This window comes from Grammomys surdaster, unplaced genomic scaffold (genome assembly GCF_004785775.1).
Source record: "Grammomys surdaster isolate TR1022 unplaced genomic scaffold, NIH_TR_1.0 254, whole genome shotgun sequence".
In the NCBI taxonomy this organism is placed as follows: domain Eukaryota; kingdom Metazoa; phylum Chordata; class Mammalia; order Rodentia; family Muridae; genus Grammomys; species Grammomys surdaster.
In genome coordinates, this window is record NW_021604695.1 from 1,439,492 (window position 1) to 1,445,764 (window position 6,273).

Consider the following 6,273-nt stretch of genomic DNA (forward strand, 5'->3'; position numbering starts at 1 on the left):
TACAAACTTTAGAGTTAGGTTGTCATTAAATTATAAATTAGGGAGAATTGACACATAGGAACTTTTACCTTTGAGGGTGTCATTTTATCCATGTCTTTAAACATCTTTTGTCCTTCATTAAGTATTTAAAAAAAATTATGCATACACATATTTTGCCTGCATGTATGTAGGTATGTGCACCACGTGTGTGCCTGGCCCTAAGAAGTCAGAAGAAAGCCTCAGATCTCCTGGAACTAGACTCATGGATGGCTGCAAGCCACCTTGTGAGTGCTTGGAATTGAACCTGTGTCTTTTACAGGAACAACAAGTGCTTATACCAATGAGCTCTTTCTCCAACTCCCTTCATAAGTATTTTAAGATTTTCTTTTTATACCTTTTTTTTTTGTTTGTTTGTTTTTGTTTTTCAAGACAGGGTTTCTCTGTGTAGCCCTGGCTGTCCTGGAACTCACTCTGTAGACCAGGCTAGCCTCGAAGTCTCGAACTCAGAAATCCGCCTGCCTCTGCCTCCCAAGTGCTGGGACTAAAGGCGTGCACCACCACCACCCGGCTCTTTTTATATCTTGATCTTCCTTTTTTGTCAGTTCTTAAAGACTTTAACTTTTTTGTCACTATTAAAAAGTGAGATCTTTCCCCACCTGTTGATGACTATATGGGTAGCAAATGCTATTTTTTTCTGTATATTAATTTTGCATTGTGCTGCTTTGCTAAATTTTCTCATCTGTCTTTTGTTTGACCTACAAGAATATAGTGTAGTAAAATTTTTTAAGTTAATCTCAGTGGCGAGTTTGCTACCCGCTCAATGGTTTACATTCCCAAATGAAAGACACACACACAATCTTTCATTATAATATGCCTTAAACAGCACAATCCCTGGGCCACTGCCTAACCTCCACTGCTGATAGAATCTACCTACCGCTGATAATTCCAAGTTACTACTTACTAATTCTGTATTCTATCTTGGCTGCCCTGGACTGGGCTGTGCTCTCTTGGCTCCGTCACATGGAGGCCATGCCTCTCTGTCCTGCACTCTTCTCAGGCATGACACCTCTTCTCCACACTCACCCAGCATGGCAGATCCTCCTCCTTTCTGCTCCCTGTTCCAAGCCCAGGAATCCCACCTCTCTGTCCTTTTCAGCTATTGGCTGTTGACATCTTTATTTACCAATCAGAACCAATGGGGGTGGAGGGGCAGGTTCCCAGAATCTACATGCAGACTTCTCCTGCAAATATTTTTTTTGAGGGGGGGGGAGAACATATTAGCATTATTAGAATACCGCCAACTATAATGCAGTTTTTAGTTTTATATTTCTGATTTTTTTAACCTTTATTTCTCTTGTTTTATTTTACTGATTTTTTCAATACATCTGTGTTCACTGATAGACTCATATTCTCCTCCTATGAAGCAGACTGCTGATTTGTATTTGTTGGTTTCTGTGACTGTGATGTGCTTCATAAATGCAAGTACTCTGCCACTCAGTTATATGTTAGCCCTTCTGTCATGTCAAGAAAGCATTGTATGGGCCTGGAGAGATGGCTCAGTGGTTAAGAGCACTGGTTACTCTTCTGTAGGACCGTGGTTCGATTCCAGCATACACATGGCAACTCACAACTGTAGGCAGCACACAACTATCTGTAACTCTAGTTTCAAGGGATTTGATGCCTTATTCTGGATTATACAGGCACTGCATACACATCCTGCACAGACACACATGCAGGCGAAACACTAATATACATGATATAAACAAACAAGAATGGAATAAAGTATTTAGAAAAAAGAAAATATTATGTATTCTTTCAATTTTAGAAAATTATCAAGAATGAATGATTAAGTCAGCCAGATGAGGTAGGCATATACTCCAGCTATGCTGGAGGCTAAGGCAACAGGATCAAGACTTGAAGACTAGCCTGAGTTACACATTGCTAGCCCAGCCCAAGATGGCATGGTGGCACATACCCCCAGTACTCAGGAGGCAGAGGCAGGCAGATCTTTCATTTGAGGTCAGGCTGTGGTGTACATAATGAGTGAGACACAGTCTTTAAATAAATCAGTTAACTGCCACCCTAATAGTGTCCCCTCACTCCCAAATAAAATGCATGTTTAAACTCTAGATTCAATACCCTGTATTGGAGACAGGGGTATTAATATAATGGAGATAATCACATAATATTTTCCCTCGGTTTTCTGATACACAGTTTGCTTTGAATCCCAATAACAAACTTCCTTTAAAGTACTACCAAGGCTTATTTAAAATTTGATTTAGAATCTCAAACATAGGTGTAAGAGCACACAATATTTAAAAAAAAAGATCTGTAGCTTTCTGCCTTCAGATTGTGTTGGCTTTGAGTATTTATATTTACTTCACTAAATGAATTGAGGGGCTGGCAAGATTGCTCATTCAGTAAAGGGGCTGCTACCAAGTCACATTACCTGCATTTAGTCACTGGAATCCACATAAAAGTGGAAGGAGAGAAGTGACTCTGAAGTTGTCCTCTGATGTCCATGTGGGTGCTATGGCATGACAAAATCATAAATACAGTATTAAAAAGCACTGAAAGGTTTTTATGTATACGTGTGTGCTCTAGAACAACTTCAGGCCATTAGACTTCTGTAATCTTTAAAGAAGTGTTTTGTTCTTCATTAAGTTTGTATATGGTGCTTAGGAATGAAGGGGCTCCTTCAGGTGGTCATTTCAGGGAAATGAACTGCGAAGAGGTGAGAATGAAAAATTGGTTCATTAACCTGGATCAAGACTTCTGGGAGTCTGATGCTGTATGGTGTATTCCCAACAAATTTAAACAGTATAATTTAGAATAGCTCTCCTGTTGTAATACAGTCCTTGGTGCACAAGGAACAATCACATTGAAACTCAACTTAGAGTACATGTCATGTTTTCCGAGAAGATGTGTTCTAGAAATAGGCTACCTGTACAAGCTTAATGGCCTAAAGAAGGGTCTGGCCTGGTCTCCGTCATATAGACAGCGTAAAGGCCACTTGTGCTATAAGCCACCTCAGGTCCTGGTTGGGGGAGCTTGGAGGAGCCTCTAACTATACAGATAATGTAAGGGTCATTCAGACTACTGAGTATCTCCATCCTGGTTGTGGTAGTTTGGGGAGCCCCCTAGCTGTAAGAATCATCATTTAGATTACTAACTGCCTTTGTTCTTGAGCTTTCTGTGGTCCGGCCCAACAGATAACACCGACCAGCAGCTTAATCACTTCCAATTCCCAGCTTTCTGGATGGAAATATGGGTTTTGGGTCTTAACCGTTGGAAAGACAATCCTGTGTGCGTAACATTCCTGGTCTCCTTGGAGATCTTTGGACTCAAGACCTTCCTGCTGTGCTCTCAACATAAGAATATCAAAACATTTATGTAGTAGCTTGGCAGTAGCATGTGCCTTTAGTCACAGTAGGCCAAGGCAAGTGGATCTTGGAGTTCAAGGCCAGCCTGGTCCACAGAGTGAGTTCCAGGGCAGCCAGAGCTACACAGAGAAACCCTGTCTCAAAAAAAAAAAAAAAAAAAAAAAATTTATATTATGATGAACACAATCTTGGCCAAAATAGTCACAGTTAGCAATCTTTTTTTGTTTCTGTTTTGTGTTGCTCTGGCCTGTTTGTTGTTTTCCCTTTTTTCCCCGGGGTAGGGGTGGTAAAGGATTGATTTTTTGAAATGGTTTTGTATGTAGTCCTGGCTTTCCTAGAACTCCATCTGTAGACCATGCTAGCCTAAGAAGACATGTACCACCACTGCCTGCCTTGTTGTTTCCCTTCTTCCTTAAGTTAACTAGTTATATAACTTTAAAATAGTCTTCCAGTATAGAAGTATTGGAGCTGAGCATGATAGCACCTGTAATCGCAGCACATGAGAAGCTGAGACAGGAGAATTGCCGAGAATTCAAGGTCAAGAGTCACAACCTGCCTCATATTTTTTTAAAATAACTTACCTGTTTACTTTTGTATTGTTTTATTTTATTAACTTGAAACAGTGTCTCATGCAATGCAGGCCTCAAACTCTCTTCGTTCCTGACTGACCTTGAACTACTGATCTTCCTTCCCGGAGTGCTCCCTCCTTCCAAGTGCTGAGATTACCAGCCTAAGCCACTGGGTCTGACCCTTTTTTAATTTTTTTGAGTAAGGGTCTTGAATCATAGCCCAGAATGGCCTTTAATTTGTGCCCTTCTTGCTTTTGCCTCCTGAGGGCTGATTGCAGGCGTGCCCCATCCGTGTCTGATCCTCTGTTTTCTCACTGAGTTCTCATTTACTGATGTGTTCATTTGGCTCCCTTTAGCTCATTAGCTCACTCTAATGACTTTTTTTTCTAACTTTGAGTCAGCTATTTAAGTTATTTATTTACTTTCCCCTATACCTCATGTAGATATTTTATGACTATTAATTTTCTTCCTTATTAATTTGCCTGTATTCTTGAGTTCCTATAGTTGTATTAATTTATAGTTTTCTAGAAATATTGCATTTCTGCTTGGTATTTTTTTTTTTTTTGGTTTTTCGAGACAGGGTTTCTCTGTGTAGCCCTGGCTGTCCTGGAACTCACTCTGTAGACCAGGCTGGCCTCAAACTCAGAAATCCGCCTGCCTCTGCCTCCCAAGTGCTGGGATTAAAGGCATGCGCCCGGCCTGGTATTTTTTTTTCTTAACCTGAACCCATAGGTTTTGCTGCTACTGTAAGATAGAAAGAATTCTGTTTGTTGGTTTTATTTTGAGTTAATCAGTTAAGTGCATTGTTAATAGAGTATTTGAGTACTCTATTGTTGTTTAAGATATATTGAGATTTCTCCTTATGGCCTAATTTTAAAAGTACCTTTTTCTTTAATTAAAAAAGCAATTAAACAATGGGTTTTTTGTTACTTATTAGCTACCAGTACATATCCATCTAAAGTTTCAAGATTATAAAAATCAATATTGAGCTCTAAAGATAGTTTCTGAGGGTAGGGACACTTGGCCACCAAACCTGAAGACCTAAATTCAATCCTCAGGATGGTAGAAATGAAAAGCTGATTCTTACAAGTTGTCTTTTCACCTCTGCACACTGTTACATATGTATGCGTGTATGTACACATTAAATAGATATTTCAATGGTTTTAATCGGTATGTGGCAATAACAGAGTTTTAACACTAAAGTTAAAGATGTTATAGTCTGATATTATCTTATTAAATAATTTTTTTTCTGAAGCATGCCAAAAAATATTTTTCATGTATAATTAGTATGTTTGTTGTAAAGAATGCTTTAGAATTTAAACTAAAACTTTAATTCAAATCACAAGATATTGTAAATAAAATAGGGAAAACAGGGGGCTGGAGAGATGGCTCAGTGGTTAAGAGCACTGACTGCTCTTCCAGAGGTCCTGAGTTCAAATCCCAGCAACCACATGGTGGCTCACAACCATCCATAATGAGATTTGATGCCCTCTCCTGGTGTGTCTGAAGACAGCTACAGTGTACTCATAAGTAAAATAAATAAATCTTTAAAAAAAAAAAATAGGGAAAACATTTATACTTTGTGGATTTTAAAATAAATTTGACATTATGTTAGAAGATGTGAGTTTTGTATTTAATGTGAATAGAAAATATTCTGTGGGGCTGGACCAATGCTCAGCTGTTAACACCTCTGGCTGATCTTCCAGAGGACCTGGGTTGGCTCTCATCACTGATACAGTGGCTCACAACCATCTGTAACTCCAGTTCCAAGGCATTCAACACCCTCTTCTGGCCTCTATAGGCACCAAACCAAACACACATGTGGTACACATATATACACAGAAGCAAAACACCCATATACACAAACAAATCTTTTAAAACTTGTAAAAAGAAAATATTTGTCTCTAAATATCTATTGGCAGTTTTCTTGTTTAATTTGGGAGGATCCTAACCAATTAATTATTTATTAACTAATTATTTTCATTTGCATGTGTGTTTGTGGGTGCCTGTGGAGTTCAGAAGAGGGTATCAGATCCCCTATAGCTGGAGTTGTAGGCAAGGTTGTGAGCCACCTGACATGGGAGCCAAGCTTCAATGAAAGTCTGGAAAGTGCTAGAAAGAAATTCTCAGTTCTGTGGTTCTTACATGAAGCTAGTTTGGGCTCCTGAGTTTTGCTTCTACATTCTACATGTCAGATACGGCAGGTTTTTAAGATTTCTAGTGAAAACTGATTTAACAATCTCTAGAGTTCATATATTGTTCATGTATTTAATCTTATTTCTTTATAATACTGTTTCTCTCTCTCTCTCTCTCTCTCTCTCTCTCTCTCTCTCTCTCTCTCT